The sequence below is a fragment of the Sapajus apella genome, unplaced genomic scaffold (assembly GCF_009761245.1).
Source record: "Sapajus apella isolate SASKATOON/1434 unplaced genomic scaffold, GSC_monkey_1.0 scaffold27, whole genome shotgun sequence".
Taxonomy (NCBI): Eukaryota; Metazoa; Chordata; class Mammalia; order Primates; family Cebidae; genus Sapajus; species Sapajus apella.
In genome coordinates, this window is record NW_022436967.1 from 20919122 (window position 1) to 20940769 (window position 21648).

Consider the following 21648-nt stretch of genomic DNA (forward strand, 5'->3'; position numbering starts at 1 on the left):
TTCATGGAACCATCAAATGTTGGTGTTGACAGAGTCTTCAAAATCAGTCTTATCTGAAGTCCTCATTCCCTCATTTCAATGATGAAGAAAGGTTCAGACAGAGGAAGTGGCTTGATGAAAGTAGGTTCTGAGATTCTTACATTATTAAATTAAAATTTATTTAAAGTTAAGTTGATTTCTAAATTATTAGCAATAAGCCAAAAGAAAAATTTCAGAGCATTTGTTGGCTATGAAAAACACTGAGATATCAAATAGGAGACTCAGGTATGGGATTGTATTTTTCATTTTAAAAAGAAAATAAGGAGAGATATGTAATAATAATTATTAAAATATAAATTAAGGCATGGTATATATTATAGTCTGTTGATAGAAAACGACAGAAGAGCTAAAACTCTACCCTACTTAACTTCAAATTATCTCACAGATCTCACATAGATCTCATGATTCCTTTGCTTCTTGTTAATACGCTTCTTATATTTTATTGATATATTCTCAAAATAATATAGTCTTCTATCTCTAAAGAACCATTCAGAGTTCATTTAGTTTATCATTTAAAATAAAAACTCACATAAATAAGTTGAAACTCATATTAAGAGTGATACCTCTTTAGGACATATTAATGATCTTGCTTTTCCCATCTGTACATGTTGTGCTTTTTTTTTTAAACTCAATATCTATCTTTTGTGTGTGTGTGGAATTTTCATGTTACTACACACTAAACATATCAAGATTATTTTCAACACCTAAATTACTTTAAGATTATACTAATAAATTCTAAAGTTCTTTTGAAGTAAATCTTGAATAACTGGAGTGGCACAGGTAGTTCTTAGAGGTTAAGGTCAAAATTTTAGCATAAATAAGTAAGATTTGCTTTGCTTATGCAGATGTATTTTAAAGTCAAATATAATAAATAAAAGTCAATTTTTAAAAAGTCAAGCAGTAGAAAGGAACAGAAGAGGCAGAGAGAAAAACGGTGAGAACAAGCAATAGAGGAGAGAGGAGAACAAAATCTGGTCGTTTAGCTGGTTTATCTAAATGCAAAGTGCCCTTGACTTTAATAGTGACTCCGCATTTGGAGTTGAGATGTGTTAACAGGAGACCACTGCAGTGTGTTTCCTTGGAATTTTTGCCTTTTTGAATTGATTGCCTGAAATGTGATTTTACATGAGTCACAAGTTAGATATAGGATGTAGTAAACAAAATATTACCAGCAATATCTTACATTTTTAAGTATATATTTAAATAACAGATACTAATGATTAAAAGAGAAATTGCTTTTTATCACTGGAGCAAGCCAGGGAAATCCTGGGGAGTGCCCACCCTCCATTTTGGGTCACAGAGGTTTCACATCCTCTTTCAGTGCTTTTCTCCATCCTCCACAGAAGAAACACAAGACCAGAAAGACTGCTGGCCTGGGATTATCACTGTGCAAGCCAGGTAAGAAGGCTCAGGGAGTGCCCATTCTCCTGTCTTGGAATGCAGAGGTGTCAGTTAGACAGGAAGAATAATTATTAGTGATCTATTACACAGCATAGTGACTATAGTTAATAATAATGGATTGTATAACTCAAAATTGCTAAAAGAGTAGATTTTAACCATTCTCATCACAAAAATATAAGGTGATGAATATGACTATGTTCATTGTATTCATTTAATCTTTTCACAATGTATACATATATCAAAATATCATATTGTACTCCATGAATATTGTATTTATAGACAAATTAAAATTTTTAAAATGCTAACAAGATAATGTGCAAGTCACATTCTTAGAAATATATTTTAAACATATGTCTACAAACACTTCACTACATACATAACATCTATTCAATAAAATAAAGGCAAAGATAAAGTGTTATAAGATAAAGAAGCATTTCAGAAAACAAATATCATTATTAGTGCCCCCAGATCTTCTAAGTAATTGTTTTTCACTCACTTTCTCTTTCTTTCTCTTTTCTTCTTTCTTTTTTTACTTTGTTGGAAAAGTTAAGCTTTTAAAAAATAATTAGGCATTTCAATTATAGGTATATATTTTTTTCTAAAATTCTGTGTACAATTGTGTCAGTCTTTTTTCACACTGCTGATAAAGGCATACCTGAGACATACCTCTTACATAAGTAAGAGGTATAATGGACTTACAGGTCCATGTGGCTGGGGAGGCCTCACAATTATAGCAGAAGGTGAAAGGCATATCTCACATACTGGCAGACAAGAGAAAAGAGCTTGTCTAGGGAAACTCCCCTTTTGAAAGCCATCAGATCTATGAGACTTACTCATTACCACAAGAATAGCATTGGAAAGACATGCCCCCATGATTCAAAGACCTCCCACCAGGTATATCCAACAACATGCAGAAATCCAGTGAGAATTAGGTGGGGACACAGCCAAGTCATATCATTCTGCCCCTGGCCCCTCCCACAACTCATGTCTTCATACGTCAAAACCAATCATGTCTTCTCAACAGTCTCCCAGAGTCTTAACTCATTTTAGCATTAACTCAAAAATCCAGTCAAAAGTCTCATCTAAGACAAGGCAAGCCCCTCCTGTCTATGAGCTTGTAAAATCAGAAGCAAGTTAGTTACTTCCTAGACACAATGGGGGTACAGGCAGTAGGTAAATACAGCCATTCCAAGGGGAAGAAATTCGCCAAAACAAAGGGGCTACAAGCCCCATGCAAGACCAAAATCCAGCTGGGCAGTCAAATCTTAAAGTTCAAAAATGATCCCCTTTGACTCCATGTCTCACATCTGGGTCATGCTAATGCGAGAGGTGAGTTCCCATGGTCTTGAGCAGCTCTGCCTCTGTGGCTATGCAGGGTATTGCAGGGTACAGCCTCCCTCACGGCTGCTTTCACAGGCTGGCACTGAGTATCTGTGGCTTTTCCAGGCACATGGTGCAAGCTGTCAGTGGATCTACCATTCTGGGGTCTGGAGGACAGTGGCCCTCTTTTCACAGCTCCACCAAGTGGTGCCTAAGTAGAGACTCTGTGGGGGCTCTGACCCCACATTTCTCTTCTGCACTGCCCTAGCAGAATTTCTCTGTGAGACCCTCACCCTTGCACCACACTTCTGTCTGGACACCCAGGCATTTCCATACATCTTCTGAAATCTAGGTGGAAGTTTCCAAACTTAAATTCTTGACTTACGTGATTTTGGGGGAATAGGAAGCAAACAACTATGAAGAAGCAGGTTGGAGACCAAGCATGCCTAATTATTAATGCTGAGTGTGCTGCACACTTGGTTATTTTTGTTTCTCCCTTTCCATCTTTCCCTGATGAATTTTAAAAGTGCATAAGGATGGTTTCAATTATATCTATCTCTCTAATCTCCTGAAGTCCTAGCTTCCCTTCCTCCTCTCCTGAATAGTATCTGAGTGCAAGAGGTGTGACATTTCCTCAAGTTGTTAGCAGGGACCATAGGTCATACAAAGCCATTTAGGCAATTTAGTTGTGTCTCATCACTGCTAGGGTCATTGTTAGACTCTGTCCTCACTGCTTCAGAGCTGGAGATGGCAGCTAGTGCATAACTTAATCTGTTTTTTAATTGACTCAGTTACTTCCAGAAACCTTGTCCATTGCTCTTTGTTGACCAAGCACCATCCATAGCCTACATAGGTTGAAGACTGCTAGCCGGTTGTAAAGTTTTTTTGTTGCCTGGCTTTTTGATTCCCCCTGTAGCTTCAATTATAATATCCCATAGCCTCTTCCTGTTGGGACTTCCCCTTTGCTGTGGTCTGAATATCCCCTCCAAAACACATGTTGAAATTTAATTGCCATTGTCATTTTATTAAGAGGTGGAAACTTTAAGAGGTGATGAAATCGCTAGAGCTCTGCTCTCATGAATGGATTAATGCTGTTATTTCAGGAGCAGCTCAGTTATCACGGGTGTTCTGCCCCCTTTTCTCTGTTTCTTGTGCTCATTTGCCTTTTTGCCAGGGGTAACACTGCACAGAGACCCTTGCCAGATGCTGACATCATGCTTTTGAACTTCCTGGCTTCCAGAACATGAGCCAAATCAATGTATTTTCTTTATAAATAAATTTATGGTCTCATCTGTGGTATTCTGCTATAGCAGCAGTAAATGGGCCTAAGACTTCTAATATCTCAACAGGCACTTGCCTATCGTTTTCAATGTTTAGGTAACCACCGTAGAGCACTTGGGAGCTTCTGTAGCCCTTTGACATTTCTTAGTGGAGGACTCATGGGCTTAGCATGGGATTGGACAAGGATAGTTTACTTGAGTGACCTCTTCTGGTGACATTCACCTGCTGACATGGACCCAAGGGGATTATGCAAACTTGACTGATTTGATGGCTCATGGAAGTCAGAGGAAATGAATAGCCTACAGTTAGTGAAATTTAAGTGCCTGAATTAGCATGGAAGGTTTTAGGGGAAGGGATTTAAGGTTTCACAGAGGTGGACATGTTGGAATGTCCATATTGTGTGAAGACACAAGACCCACTGGAGGAGTTTACTTCTGGTAGGGCCCACATAATATATTGTTCACGAGGTATATCAGGAATGTGCTGCTTGAGAGGGGCATCAGCATCACTAAGAAATTCAGTAGTAGTTTTCCTCTGCAGACTAAATACCTATACTAGGATAAGTAGTAACAGAGCTTGGGAAAGGCACTAATGAGGACCTGAAACAATAGTGGCCAAGGAATGGCACTTAAACACCAGAAGCCAAGGGCTGTAATTGTTGTTAACAGCATAATTTCTTTTTGATCATTAAAATCTTCCCCCATGTTTTTCATAGCAACTAGCATTCCTCTAGCACAGAAATTTGAGTCTTAAACAAGGGTGTTGCATTCTCTTAACACAGAAACTAGCATTTCTCTAACATAGAAATTTGAGCTTTAAAGGAAGATGTTGCCATAAAAGAAACCTAGCATGTGTGGCATTAACTTAGATATTGGGTGCCAGGTGGTGAGGAAATGTGAGAACTCCCATTTAGTTGGTAAGCTATTTCTGAAAAATCAGATGTTTTGTACAAAAAAACTCACCAAGCTAGCCTATATCTTATTTTATTAAAAGGAAAAAATTGGGCTGGGTATGGTGTCTCATGCCTGTAATCCCAGTGCTTTAAGAGGCTGAGGTGGAAGGATAGCTTGAGCCTAAGCGTTTGAGACTAACCTGAGCAACATAGCAAGACCCTGTCTCCAAAATAAATTAAAAAAAAATGAAAAATTATAAACAATTATATGTCAACCCTAAAACTGCAACCAGTTTCCTAAAATGTAATTAGCCTAGTAAACAAATTATCTTGTTATCTATCTTATCCATAATTAACTCTTGCTTGTTAAATTTGCATATCATTTATATACAAACTGATTTTCAATGTACTTACATATAATTCTAACATTCTAACATTTATATTTGGAATGCATCTTGAGATTTGTCTGAACATATTTTGTTGTCGTTGTTTAAAATGTACTGAGTTTTGGGAATGTAAGTATATATTTTTCCATTAAAAATAAGCCATAAATTAGTTTACTAAGAGATATACCTACTAAGTTTGTGTATTGCAAACAAGATGTATTGTGCTTGGAAACATTTACCTGGGAGGCATTTTTCAGGGTATGGAGTGGATAAAAAGCTATAGGTACTAAATATGCATTGAAAAGATAGAACCAATGGATTTAAGTCCCATTCAGCTTGGATAATTTTTCAGTCAGGGTATTAGAGGGAGTGACTTAGAAAAAGAAGAGATAATGGTTATGAATTATTAAACCTGAAAAGGTTTTGGCATCTCCAAACCTAGGAGCAACCAATAACAGATGGTTACTACTCAAATAAGACTTCTTGTCCTCTTATCACTTGTCACTCACTGAGAGGCTTGACCAAAGTGGAAGGGTGGCATGACAGACTTCCAGCTTCTTGAACTCAAGTTGTAAAAGTGGAGAAGCTTCAATTTTGAACAAAAAGTCTTTTCCACATTTTCAGAGATGACCCCTCCTTTATTATATGACCACTGCTTGTCACATTTTTGTGGTTTTTCGGAGATCCCTTGCCTTCATGTCTGTGTGTCTTCCACCTGTAGCTGGCATGGGATAGAGCTTCTTTTAGACATTGCTTCTCTGTAATCCACCTCTAAGACTGCCTCTTGGTTTTCAGTTCCATCCAGGAAGTCTTCATGTGCAAAATAAGAATGTTTCCTTCTTTTTCACTTTTTCTTATATTTTTTCATTTGATCAAGATGGTATCAATTCCCACTTCATCCCCTTTAGATGCCCTCCTATGTCTCTCCGCTATACATGTAGTTACTTACTCTATCCTAGTTCTTTTTAGACATATATGAAAGATTTATTCAAAAATAAGATGCCTACAATTTTAACCACTGAAAAACACTATTTCCCCTCTACAGCTCCATTCCATAATCCCCCAACCCAATGTGTTGAGATCTTCAAAATACACTAACTCCCTTTATCTCCTTTCACATTCTCCTCTATCTGAAGGAGAATTTGGAAACTTTTATCTCCATCACCTTCTGCCCCAAGTCTTAGGTTTTAGGAAATATGAAGTACCTATTCGAATTTTCCTTACAGTGTGTTCTGTTTTTCTCTAGGTTTTACGTTTTATGTTCCCAGACAAACTATCAGACCATTAAAATATGGTCTTATGTAGAGAGATATACGTATCTTGTCTGTGTATGTTCATTTGTTACTATTCTGCTTTCCATTTTTCAAATTCCCCATGAAGTCTCAGCTTAGTTTTTTTTTTTGTTGTGGTTGTTGTTTAGATAGTATTTTCTTTTGAGTGAATTAGTTATCATTCTTATTCACTGAAAAGTATATATAGTAATTTAAATTCCAGAGTAGCAGAGAGGATAGATAGGATGTACTTCATTTTATTTTCTTATTTTGAAGATCAATTATTCTTTCTGCCAGGGAGCTTGAAGGATTTTTTTTTTTTTTTACTTTGGGCTGTGTAGTACATGTGCATTTCCTGCATCCTGCAGGATTGTTGCATAGGTATATACATGCCATGGTGGTTTGCTGTCTCCACCCCGACCCCGTCACATACATCAGGCGTTTCTCCCAGTGTTATTCCTTCCCATTCTCCCTCTTCTCACTGTCCCTCCCCTCCTCCCCCACCTAGCCTGGTGAGTGTTTTTCCCTTCCTTGTGCCCAACTGTTCTCATTGTTCATCACCTGCCTTTGAGTGAAAACATGCAGTGCTTGGTGTTCTGTTCTTGTGTCAGTCTGCTGAGAATGATGGTTTCCAGATTCATCCATGTCTCTACAAAGGACACAAACTCATTGTTTTTTATGGCTGCATAGTATTCCATGGTGTAGATGTGCCACATTTGCTTTGTCCAGTTTATCATTGATGGGCATTGGTAACCATCATTCTACTCTAAACTTCTATGAGTTCAACTTTTCTGAATTTCACATGTAAGTAAGATGGTGCAATATTTGTCTTTCAATGTCTTGTTTACTTGCTTATTTTATTTGACCACTTTGAGTAGTATGGATTTTTTAACAATATTAATTATTTCAATCCCCAAACATAAGATATCTTTCCATTTATTTTCATCTTCTTCAATTTCACTTATCAGTATTTTATAGTTTGTCATGTATAATCTCCTTGGTTAAATATATTCCTAAGTATTTTATTGTTGCTATTGTAAATGGGGTTGCTTTCTTAATTATTTTTAAGATAGTTTGCATTGTTAGTGTATAGAAATACTACTGATTTTTGTATGTTGACTTTGTAATATACAACTTTAGTGAATTTGTTTTTCAGTTCCAACAGTTTTTTGGTGAAGCTTTTGGAGTTTTCTATATGTAAAATCATATCTTCTGCAGACAAGTTAGCTTATTTCTTTCCTATTTAAATATCTTGTTTTTTTCTTCTACCTAATTGCTCTGTCTAGAACTCCATATACTGTGTTGAATAGAATAGATGAAGGTGGGCATCCATGTTTTTTTCTGATCTTAGAGAGAAAGCTTTCAACTTTTCGACATTGAGCATGATGTTAGTTGTAGGTGTGTCATATATGGCTGTTATTGTGTTGAACTTCATTCCTACTATTTTGCTGAGAATTTTTATAATAAATGAAACTGAATTTTTTCAAATGGCATCTGTGTCCCTGCAAAAAATATGATCTCTTTCTTTATTTTATATCTGCATAGCATTCTGTGGCTTATAGGTACTACATTTTCTTTATCCAGTTTATCACTGTTCCGATTTCATGTATTTGCTATTGTGAATAGTGCTGCAACAAACATATGTATACATGTGTCTTTATAATAGAATGATTTATATTCCTTTGGATATATACACAGTAATGGGATTACCAAGTTGAATGGTATTTCTGTCTTTACGTCTTTGAGGAATTGCCACACTGTCTTCCACAATAGTTGAACTAATTTACACTACCACCAACAGTGTATAAGCATTCCCTTTTCTCCACAACCTAGCCATCATTTGTTATTTTTTGACTTATTATTAATATTCTGACTGGTGTTAGACAGTATCTTACTGTGGCTTTGATTTGCATTGCTGTGATGGTCAGTGATGTTGAGCTTTGTTTTAAAATATGCTTGTTGGCTGCATGTGTGTCTTCTTTTGAAAGTGTTCATGTCCGTTGCCTAATTTTTATTTTATTTTTCCTGTAAATTTGATTATTTAGATGCTGGTTATTAGACCTTTGTCAGATGCATAGTTTGCAAAAAATTTCTCCCATTTTGTAGGTTTTCTGTTTACTCTGCTAATAGGTTTTTTGTTTTGTTTTGTTTTTTGTGCTGTGCAGAAATTTTTTTTAGTTTAATTAGATCCCATTTGTCAATTTTTGTTTTTCTTGCAAACATTTTGGTGTCTCCAATATGAAGTCTGTTCATGCCTTTTCTGTGCTTATTAAGATGATCTTGTTTAGGTTCTACATTTGGGTAATGTAGGGCACCACATTTATACATTTCTGTATCCTTGATTCCTAGGGATAAATCCTGTCATCATGGTGACTAATTATTTTATTGTGCTCTTAAATCCCAGGGATAAATCCTATGTCATTGTTGTGAATGATTATTTGATTGTGCTCTTGAATTTGGTATGCTCTTGGACTAGTTTTGTGGAGAATTTTTGAATCTATGTTAATCTGGGACACAGGCCTATACTTTTCCTGTTGTATTCTTTTCTGGCTTTGGTATCAGATAATGCTGTCCTCACAAAATAAGTATGAAAATACTTCTACTCACTCTTTTGAAGAATTTGAAAAGGATTGGTATTACTTTTTCTTTAAATATTTGATACAAGTTAGTAGTAAAGTATCAGCTCTTGAATGTTTTCTTTTTAAAATTGGAGACTTTTTATCCTTGATTCAACCTCTTTAGTTGTTATTGGTCTGTTTAGGTATTCTGTTTCTTCATGATTCCATTTTGGTAGGTTGCATCCTTCTACAAACATTTCTGCTTCTACTAGGTTATCCAATTTGTTGAGACATAATTGTTCATAATGGGTTTTTTTTTTTAATGATTCTGTGTATTTCTGTGATATTAACTGTAATGTGTCTTTTTCTATTCTTGGTTATATTTATTTGAGTGTTCTGTTATTTTTCTTAGTCTAGCTAAAGATTTGTCAATTTTGTTTATCTCTTAAAAATTACTCATAGCTTTATTGATTAATTTAATTGTTATTCTAGTCTCTATTTTCTTCATTTCTATACTGATCTTTATTATTTTCTTTCTTCTACTAACTTTGAGCTTAGTTGTTCTTTCTCTAGTTTTTTAAGATACAACAGCAGGTTGCTAACTTGAGATTTTCTTTTTTTGACGTAGGTATTTATTGCTTAAACTTTTTCCCTTAGTACCACTTTTTCTGCATCCCATAGAGTTTGTATGTTGTGCTTCCATTTTCATTTGTGTTAAGATATTTTTAAAATTTGCCTTTAATTTCTCCTTTGACCCATTAGTTGTACAGGACCATGTGGATTGACTTCCTCATTTGTTAATTTTCTTAATTTTTTTTTAATTTCTGATTTCTAGTTTCATGCTCTTATGGTCAGAAAAGATATTTGAAATGATTCTAATTGTCTTGAATTGCTAAGACTTATTTTGTGGATATTTTTATATCATCTAAGTGTGCAATCTTCTGTATGTGCTTGAAAAAGTACATATTTTTCTGCTGTTAGATGGGATATTCTGGATAGTTCAGTAAGTTCCATTTGGTCTAAAGTATAGTCCAAGATCAATGTTTCTTTACTGATATTCTGTCTGGATGACCAGATCATTGTTAAAAGTGGAATACTGAAATACTCTGCTCTTACAGAATTCCAGTCTACCTGTCCCTTCACATCTATTAATATTTGCATTTTACATTTAGATGCTCTGATTGTTGGGGAAAATACACACACACATGTATACACACACACACACACTATATATATATACACACACATACACACATATGTATATTTTGCATATCTTCTCTCTTCTTGACTTCCTTTGTGATTAGATGATTTTCTATAGTGGTATGCTTAAGTTTTTTACTTTTTATCTTTTGTGTATTTACTATATATTATTGCTTTGTGGTTACCTTGAGGCTTACCTAGGACATCTTATTGTTTAATAGGCTATTTGAGGCTGATATCAACTTAACTTTGATTGCATAAAAAACCCTATGTTTTTACTATACCCCTTCCCTACATTTCATGTTTTTGATGACACAAATTACATCTTTTAATATTATGTATCCCTTAACAACTTACTTTAGCTGGTATTTAAATAATTTTATCTTTGAACCTTCATACTAAAAATATTAGTTATTTGCCACCCACCATTATCATATTAGACTATTCTGATTTTGATTATATACTTTTATCAATGAGATTTCTACCTTCATATGTTTTCATGCTTCTAGTTATAGTCATTTGCTTTAAACTTGAAGAACTTCCTTCAGGATTTCTTATAAGGTAGATATAGTGGTGATAGCCTCCCTCAACTTTAGTTTGTCTTGGAAAGCCTTTTTCTCTTTTTCTTTTCAGGACAACATTTTCAAGTAAAGTATTCTTATTTAGAAATTATTTTCTTCTTAGCTCTTTGGATATATTATTCCAGCATCTTCCAGCCTGTGAGGTTTCTGCTGAGAATCTACTGATAACCTTCTTAAAATGTCCTAACATGTCATATGCTTTTTTCCTCTTTTAGCTTTAAGAGTCCTCTCTTTTCTTTAATTTTTTTGATAATTAATTATAATATGTCTTGGTGTAGTCTTGTTTAGATTGAATACTACTGGAGACATTTGATCTGATTGGCTAATTATGTCTTTTTTCAGGTTTTGAAAGTTTTCAGCTATATTTTCTAAAATAATCTTTCTATCTCTTTCCCTTCTCAATCTCAAACTTCTATAATCTGAAAATGATCTCTCTCAAGACAGTTCCATAAGTCCTGTATGTTTCTTTCATTCCTTTTTATTTATTTATTCTCATTTGACTCAATTATTTTCAAATAACGTGCCTTCAAGTTCAGAGAATCTTTATTCTCCTTGATCAAGCAGCTATCAATGCTCTCTTCTCTACTTTTTATTTCATTCATTATATTCCCTAGTTCAAAATTTTCTTTTTATAAATAATTTTAATCTGTGTGAAATTTCTGTTTGTTCATTTATAATTTTCCTGATTTTTGAATTGTTTCTGTGTTTTATTGAAACTCACTGAGTTTCCTTGAACAATTATTTTGATTCTTTTTTTTTTTTTGAAACAGAGTTTCACAATCTCAGCTCACTGCAACCTCCACCTCCAAGGTTCCAGTGATTTTTCTGCTACAGCCTCCCAATTAGCTGATATTTATTATAAGCATGCACTACCATGCCTGGCTAATTTTTGTGTTTTTAGTAGAGATTGGGTTTTACCATGTTGGCCAGGCTGGTTTCAAACTCCTTACCTCAGGTGATCCACTCGCCTCAGCCTCCCAAAGTGTTGGGATTACAGGCATAATTCATGACGCCTGGCCTATTTTGATTCTTTGTAACATAGTTCTTAGATTTTTATTTCTTTGGTTTCAGCTACTGGGAACTTGTGTTTTTATTGTGGTAATTTGTATCCTTGTTTTTTCATCTTTTTTGTTGTTTTTATTGTTGCCTCATGTTAATGTCTGCCCATTTAGTAGAACAATCACTGCTTTTAGGCTTTTATGGAAGGATTTTGGTGGAGAAAGACCTTCTCATAGAGGAATCCAAAGACACTAGCTGGTGGTGTGCAGAAGTTCTGACACTTATGAGGACACAGCAGTGTAGTCTTCATTCAGCTCTGTCAGCTGAGTTCAGTGTAGACAACATTGTAAGTATCCTCATTGACTAATATTATGGATGTTCACAGTGGTAGTGAGGACTTTTGGGGTCTTTAGTGATAATGGCTGCTAGATCCTCCTGATCTCTCTTCTTCCCACCAGGAAAACTAGGCTGATGAACTCCATCTTGGCATTGGGTGCACCTTGTGGTCCTTCCTGCAATGGTAGTGGCTCAGGTATTTGATGAGGGGCAACAGAGCTGGGGCCTAAAGCACTGGCACGCCTGACTCTAGGTTCCAGGGCTATAATAGCACCTGTGCCAGGGATACAGGCACTTTTATGTGAGGTATGTGAAACAGCTAAAAAAAAATAAGGGTGGGAGCATAAGTATTTGCAAAACTACAGGCCTGGATGGGGCCTAGCTCTCTGTGAGGGCTGAACTGGTGCCTGAGTGTGGGCATATGCAGAAAGAACTTATGTCCAGGGCTTGACTTACATGCCAGCTCACTCTGGAAATGGCAGTGGTATCTGAGGCAACAGTGGGCACAGTGCATTCTTGCAGCTGGGGTCTGGAACATGAGTGTGTGTATAGCTGCAGCAGCTCTTCAGTGTGTGTGTGAAATCTCTAGTAGCTGAGTTGGTGACTAGAGCTCAGGCACAGAAAGGCCTTGTGTACAGGGTTTGGTGTACAAAGTAGTTCACTATGGTGATTGCTGTGGTGTCTGACATGTGGGCAAGCATAGGGCTGCCACATGGAATGGGCATTTGCAGAGCATCTGTGGCTCTGAGATCAGGGGCAGGTGAAGAGTTGAGAAAGGTGGAAGCTCCAGTCTCAAAATGGTACAATAGCATGTGCTTCTGGTAGGGAAAGTGTGCAGCTGCATGTCTCTCTCTGGGATTTTCTAGAGAAAATTGCTCTTGGTTATTTTAATGGCTAAAGATGCCAGTGTCCTCTGTGCAGCAGTATGCTGGGGACTATAGTAGTTCCTGCTATGTGGCAGATACCAATAATGTTTGCTTTTCTTCTTTATATCCATCATGGCTCTTAGACATGCTGACCTCATCAGCATGGTTTTCTTATATGGATAGTCTCTGTGTTTTTTTCCTCCATTGTGTTGCTGCAAATTCTTAAATGGGCCCTTAGCCATCCCAACTCTGTTTGTTTTGTGGATAGTTATCTACATTTGTGTTTTTTGTGTGTGAGGGATGAAGTTATTTTTGTTTGTGGTATCTTCTGCTCTGCCATCTTGATGATGCCATTTCAGAGTGTCTTATTTTTGTGTAATGCATCTGAATCTTCTTAAGTACTGTATTATTTTGTTATATTTTTGTTTGTACACTGATTCTTCAAATTTCTGTATTTTTGACTTTTGTATTCTAGTTTTAACCTCTGTTTGTCTCTAGCAGTAGTAGATGCCCTTAAATAATATGTTATTTTATATACGTAACTGCATTGTGTCTCATATCTGGTTATAGCAGTATTCTTATCAGGATCCTTTGTGTTGTGAAAAGCAGAGGAATCTTGACTTTATGGAGTGAAGACTTAAAGAAATTATCAAGATGATCTTCATTTTCTCCTCAGTTTGACTGAACTTTGGACAGCTTTTCCTGAACACAGACTCCTTTGATCTCTTTTCCAAGGTAAGTATTTACTTCAGCAAACTCAAATTGCAAATGTTTACTCTGTCCCTTTTAAAAGAATCTTGCCAGTTTTGTAATTTAAGAATGTCTGTGTTAGAAATCTAGGTTGGATACCTTTGAAATGTACCCATCAAGGATGACAGTCCTCTAAGTTTGTGGGACAATAGAAGCCTGACTTTAATGGACACCAAATTCACAGACACCAAATGCTTAATAACAGAGAAAAAAATTGCAAACTTAAGAATAACTATCCTATCCCAAAGATCATACTCCCTAGCATTCTCCAGTGTGTTCCCAGTAGCTCACCCCAGCACTTACAATCTCTCTTGACTTTTCCTTTAGTAGACTTGGGTTCAGTCTTTCTCCTCTATTGTAGTAGCCTTGATTGAAATCTTCCTTGCTTATTTAAATTTCTTGAGGTTTCTTTTGCCTACTTATGCAACTTTTTACTTAATACTCTAGGCTCTGATGCTCTTCTTCAGACATGTTCCAAACCTATCTGTATGATTGGCCAAATTGTTGCCAAGTCACACAAACCTTATAATCCCTTAAAATCACCAAACTACTAAATGCTTATAAAAAGTTAAATAACATGAAAAACTATCAAGTAAAAAGGGGAGCCCCATCTTACAACTCTTTTCCTCCAATCTCATTAGTTCAATGATTTGCTAGAAACATGCAGAATTTTGTGTTGATTTGTTTTGTTTTGTGAAAATTTAGAATCATGCTAATCATATTTGTCTCCTTATCTTTATGCACTGATATATCTTAAATATGTTTAAACTTTGAAGTCTTGTAAAATTGATACTTTTGAAGTCATTCCGTGCCAGACTCCCACATTAAATGCTGGTCAAAAGCAAAGCACTTATCCAATTAAAATGTTACACACATCATCATAACATTCTCTGAAAGGAATGCTACCAAGCTTCAACAAAAAAATGTAATTCCTTGTTTTATGAACATTCACTTTGAACAGAATTTTCTCTTAGGGCTTTTAAATTTCAGGTAACTTTAGTAGAAATAGAAAGACTTTTATTAAACTATAGATGAACTAGTTGAAAAAATGGGCTTATTTGACATATTGATCATAATGACAGTTGTTCAACACAATAAATAGTCAAAAATGAGTATTTCTTTCTAGTCATTGATTTTCAGCTATTTTGTGAATCAAAAGGATGCATTTCTAACTTTTATGCACCTTGAAGTATTTTAAACCTTTCATCATTTGTGAAATTGATGGTGGGGGGACTAACATTTCTTTTTTATGAACTCTGGAAATGTTTGGGAATTTTTTTGTTTTTAGTATTTAGAAACAATTTTCTTTAACATATCACTAATTGTGCATTGAGATTGCATATACTTCCTTCTGTAGCTTCAATCTTGAAAGCAGAAATTGTTTGAAATTATAATTTAATCGTATGTAAGGATAAACATTAAGCATAAAATATTACTGAAATAGTCTGCATAAGATCAAAATATATATGCAATGGGAAAAGATGAACACATGATTAAAATAAATGAAGTGGACATCATTAATAGAACATGAATCAATTTTAACTTTAGAAAATATAAAATGTTATTCAAGTTGTTTTTAAAACTTGGAAATTTGCATTGAAACAGTCACCCGGAGCTAGAAATAAAATAAAAATTCATAAACACAGACAAAACAATCATACAGGTAAGAGACAAAATAAAAAACAGAAAGGTAGAAAGATATAGAAATGATAAAATACGTAATTTGAAACACCTCTATATACACAAAGTTAGTAATATGTGCATTAACACATATTACTATGTGAAAATACATTTGCCATTTCCGGTTATTTATTTATGAACCTATCAAATACTTGATATTTATTTTTGTATAAATCACTTAGCAATTAGTATGCATGATACCTAATTGCCCAAAAATAATCCTAACTGTATTTGCTATTTCTATGGAACTAATGAGATCGTCTCTAACATTCATGACAAGAAAGAGGTATACACTAGGATCTCCGTAGGAGAAACTTTGCCTACATTTGAAATATTATTTGAAGTAATAAAACGGATTTAATTTTGGTCTATAAGTTGAATTGTATCTTCATAGACAGATGGTGTCAGAAGTGGGATCTGAAGTAGAGTTTCCAACGTCCCTGAGGAGGACTGAGTGATGACGTGAGGTAGCCACAGGACTCATTTGTGTCTGTTGGTCTCTTGGGGCAGCAAGTGCTCCTCATAGGTTCTCTGTTGTATTTCAGGGCTTCACAGATTTGCATTTTGAGCTCTCTGGGTTTCTTTGAGCAAATTTATGTTCCAAACTGGATTTGGAAGTTATGACATAAACTGGACTGGATCTGGGATCAGATCTGGTGCAGTAATTAACTGGCTTGGATCCAGTTAGAGGCCTCTTACATCTGACTGGGTCAGAAAGAAACTGATAGTAAATGCCAATATTGCAGGGGGTGTAAAATTTGGCTTTTGGAAACTCTCAGGAATTTTTGTGTTCTACCCCTTTGTTTCATTTTTCTTGTGCACTTAGGTAGGAAAAAGTTAATCAAATGAACCACAGAGCAAAGCCAGTATCTTAGGTAAAAATGGAATGTTAGTTTCTGAAGAACGGAATTCCTTCTGGCTTATACATGACGTAAGTGTTAGGCCTCAGATGTAGCAAAGTCTTACAGAAGTGGTGAAATCTTACTAAAGGTAACTTAAAGTGGAATGTTTCAAATGAACAAAACTGCACCGAAGTGTATTTGAAAATGAGGGTTCCCAAATTATTCTCATCTAGGGATGTCTATTGCTAAGCAGAAACTTCTAAAAAGATTTTGGTATTTTTATTTGAAGACTTTATGAAAGGCAAATAAAAAGCTTAAGTGACTAATTGATAAAAAGAAAATTTAAACCTGTTAACATTTTAGCTTAGTTTCTATCCAGATCCAAAGGAAATAGACTGCAGCACCAGTTGACTGACATGGAGTAAGTAATGGGTACATTTTACCTGGGTAAAGAATGGGATTGGGTTAGAGGTTCTCCTCTCAGTAAAGTCTCTCTTGGTTAAAAATGGATTTGACACTATGGGATTTTAACTGCTATTCTCTTTGGATTAATCCCCCTTGTACTTTTTGCTGATGTCTGTGAGTGAGAGGATTAGGCATGTGCAGGATCATTAAACATGGCGACATTTTTCTCCCCAAAAGGGGAAACATGAGAGTTAATGGAAGTGCTGTAAAAGATCTCTTTGCTACTGACAAATGACTACCTCTCTTTCTCTCTCTCTGTCTCCCTTTCTCACTCCATCTCTTTGCAAACTGGTTGAGTAATGGTAAAAATCACTATTTCTTACAAAGTTTTAATTAATGAGAAAAAGTATTTGAGGGGCTAATCTTAAGCTATAGTAAATCTAGTGTATGTTGTGCTTTGAATTTGTCTTTCTATGTTGTTCTGTCATAGAGAGGGGTGCCTTAAGATAGATAGAACATGGGCTTAGGACCCCATAAGCTTGCTGTTCAAGATGGCCCAGCAACTGGTCAGTAACAAACTATGCTGCAGGTCCCTGAAATAAACAAAAAAACTGGATGAAGTCTTCATCTTGTTTTATGTCCTTGGAAGCTTGGCTTTCTAGGCACATGGCAGTACTCTTCCTTGGTCTTTGCCATCTGGGGAACAGGAATTTCGGGGTTCATGTTATGGTAAAGTCTAAAAATTATCTTGTGTAGTTAAAAGACATTGCAGGCTCAAAATTGACTGCCCTAGTCTTTTTCTGGGAAAGGCAATGAAAACTGCCCAGTGCTGTAGTTCAGCAGCTAAGGCATTGCCATTTTACAATGGTGGCTTGGGTTAAATCCTGGCTTAGGGAAAGAGTCCTTTCTGGTTGGATATCTGTGTGACCTTTGTTTTGATTCTTTTCCCCTCCACAAACCATCTTGAATTTTTCTTTTTCTAAGCTACCTTTGGAGATTCTAAATCTTATAAAAAACTGTTAACCACCTCCTTGAAAATACTTCATGCACTTGTGGTTAAGTCATAACCTTAGTTGTTGGCTTGTTGCTTTCACCTGTGAGGTTACATTTGGTAAACTTTAAAAGCAGAAATTGGCCATTTGGCCTGGCTGGAGTCGGGTAATAAAAAATTTAAAAGGACTTTTTTAAAAGAGCGCTATGGTTTAAAAGTCAGCTTAATTGAAAGTGGATATTCAAGTTATGTATATATTTAAAAGGACTTTATGATTTTTTTCTCTTCTTAAATCTTGTTTTTCTGGAAAAAAGTTTCTTTCTTCTCGGTTGACTGAATTGTTTGTATCCATTTTTGTCTTGCTACTCTCAATGCATATGAAAGGACCTAAGATCATTTCTAATAGCCTCAGACTCTTGGGAAAAACAGAAGAGGCACCACAGGTCCTGTTTTTGGAAAAACCTCTGTTTTCCTCATAAAACCCCAGCAATTGAAAGCAGATAGATCCCTTTCATAAACTAATGGTAAATATACTTTAGGGATGGCTAATGGCAGTTATAGGAGAACACTTAGCTCTTTGCACCTTTAGATCAAGGAAGCATGCTTCTGGCCACCTAGAAAGTATGGAAATGTCCCCAGTCCCACTGAGATAAGGCTGCCATGGGCGATGGGATAATCACAGAATGGGCTGATAAGTTTTGGGTTGCTTTGCAATAAAATGCATGGTAAAAGCATTTCACTGTCTTCTTCCATGGAACTTCCCTCTTTTGAGGATACCGTATGAGATATATAAATGGGAACCTTAATTTGGGGTATCTGTGTTTTCCTTCCAGCTGTGCTTGCTTATTAGGCCTTGGAAACTTCATGTTTTCCTAGCCATGTTCCTCCAGGGACTCCACCCTACAGTGAGTAATCCAATTAAGAAACTTACAGACTGGCAAATGAAACACCCTACAACTTCTGGATCTTCTTCTGTCTTTCTGTGTTGTAATATATGTATCGTGTGTGTGATGCTTATATGAAAGAGTTCTACTTAATTGGCTTAAAGAAAAATAAGTGCTTTAATATTTTGTTAGAAAAATAAAAACTAATACCTTTTGGTTCACATCACCTTAGTAAGCTTTTGAAAATAAAGAGTTTTAAAGATTATTGGTCAAATAAAGACATTGGTCTAAATTAGGCAGGTAAGATATTAGGTTTACTAATTGCTTTAAGGTCATAAACTAGTTTGACTTCTGAAAATTGTTCAACTTAAATGCTTCAGAGCTATTAGATTCCAAATAAGACCTGGGGATATGTGGCATTACCTATGCCCCCAGCTATGCTGAAAAGAGTCAGACCTCATCTGCACTTCTGTATGGTGTCTTGGGCTCCACAGCTAGTACATAATAAAACAACTTACCAGGTTATTCACCAAAATTAAAAATTGCTAAGAGTTACCATTATAACATGTAATTGAAACTGCTGAAGAAACATTCTTACATGCAAGGTGTGTGAGGAGAGTTAAAGGTGTTTTTGGTAAAATATTATAAGAAGGCAAAGGAATGAACATTTTTGCCTCATTTAGAGGGCTAAAGGATAGTTTTAAATTAGGTAAGATAAAGCTAAAGGTTTGAGCAAGTTGTGGAAGGTTCGTAAAAAAACTAATCTTATAAAATATATCACATGTATGAACATATTGGTTAAATTTAAAGGGTTTTTACTTTAAATTTAACACTGAAAAAAACCTCAACATGGACTTCTTAGAGCACTGATCAACTCTTTAACAAAAACTTGTAAGAGGTCATAAAAGGCTTATCAGAATCTCACCTTATGGTCAGACTGATTAAGATTGAATCAATTTGTCTGTAAGGTTTTATCAAAGACTGGCATTGGCATTAATAGTACACTAATGAAAGGATGAAATTTGGCTTTCTCTCTTGAACAAAGTTTTCATGTAATATTAAATGATAATGAAAGATTTTTGTGTGCTATTTCAATAAACTCGCAAAAAAGGGGAAAGACAAGAGACTAATTGTTTGAAAAGCTGTCTTCCCTCTATCCATGAGTAAAGGTTTTTGTGTTTTTAAAAAATTTTTGAGTCATAGTTTTGGTTAAATGAATTACTTTTGGTGACCTGGAATTTTATTTTATAATATCAAGTATTTTAAACCTTTAGCATATTTGATAGGCTTCCTAAAATTAAATTTCAGCTTCAAAATGGTCCTTTCTGGCCTCTAACTTTGGGATACTACAGAGGGCCCCTGAAACATCCAAAAGAGAGGTAACAGGATTATCTGACATGTTAAGTTACATGGAAACCACTATCAAAATAAAAATAATGTTTAACCTTCTTCAGTTTATATTTTAGTAATTGATATTAATATATGTTCCAAAATTATATGGAATTTCTGAAGTTCTAATTTCTGAGTATATGCTATCAATCATAATTATAGTTATTATGTTAAGTTACTGTAGACCACAGAAATAACATTTCCTTGTCAATTGTGTTTTTAACTATGATTATTTAAAGACATTTCCACAGTTAATTGTTTAATGCTGATACAGATTCAGAAAACTTTACAAGCACACCAAATCCTAGAAAATAGTATTTTTAGGAGGTTCATTAAAGAATATAATGGACCCTGAAAAGCACTCTTGAATACACGTTCCTAGTAACTTTAGAATCATATCATTCGGACTGGGTAAAAATTCCTGGGACTTTAATGAAAAGACTGATTGGTTTATAAACTGCTAACCCAAGCAGAACAAAAATTAATTGAATATCAAGAAAATACTCTGCCAGGTGTTCATATTAAATCAGCCAATACCAAATTTAATAAACTGCATGGTCTAAGTCAAATTGCCAGTGATAACCCATCACTCATCAGTGCTATGCACCTAAACTGGAGAAACAACTGATATTCATGAGGACATAAGTTAATGTTAATTAAGCATGAACCAGGACAACCACCTTCTCTTTCCCAAGTCCTTACATCTTTTGTTATTAAAGGTTATGAATTCCATGGCTCATCATGAAAAAGATAAAGTGATCCAAATTAAAAATATATTGGTTAGATGACTTCTAAATTGCTAAAACAGTTTATGACTAATGTTCTGTTTGTCAAACCCATATTCCTGGGAAGACAATCAAAGCTGCAAGTACATTTGACTACCTGATAAACCATTTAAACAATTATAGAGGGATTTTGTTTAATTATAATTTTCAATGCATGTTTCTGGTTGTATAAAAGATTTCCCATGCAAGCAGGGTGATGTTATAATAGAATATTATTATCCCACACTGTATTTTCACCAGATAAAGCTTTTTATAGTTCCCTGACTGAGGACAGTCAACACCTTTGCTGTCTAGAACACAAAGATTGAATTTTCTGAGAACATCAGAAGACTGCCCTTGCCATCTACACTGTGGCAAAACCTCAAGACCTTGAAACTTAGGTTCATAATCTCACAACTGAAAAGGGTTCCTCCACACTCTTGGAACTATACACCTATTAGTGTACACCATTTTAAAGTAAAACTAACCAGGGAAGTTTCTCCCCAGAAGATGATGGCATCCTTGATGTGAACAGTGTTTTCCAAGATCATGGATCAAGACTTCTGAACAATCATGAGACATTTATCTTGAATATTTTTGCCTTGTTTATGCCTCTATGAACAAAAGAAGTGAAAAGGTGGTCTGTTGTGTGCACTTATGGGGTACATTTTTATTTGTAAAGGATTTTGCAGCCAGCCTTATACATGGATATCTTCATTCCTTGATAGATGAAAGAGGAAGGTCCAATGTAGGTGAGAAACTTTAATGGTGCATATTTTGCCTTAAAATCAGTCAGAAACAGAACATTGATTC

General features: G+C 35.3%; 1 long non-coding RNA gene across 1 annotated transcript in view; it reads left to right on the forward strand.

Annotated features, from left to right (window-relative positions):
* The window catches only part of LOC116560905, a 79563-nt gene that overhangs the window by 49902 nt on the left and 8013 nt on the right, over positions 1-21648 (forward strand). Inside the window, exon 5 of the long non-coding RNA XR_004273199.1 lies at positions 13704-13865. This is a non-coding gene — a long non-coding RNA (uncharacterized LOC116560905). The remainder of the gene's footprint in view (positions 1-13703; positions 13866-21648) is intronic.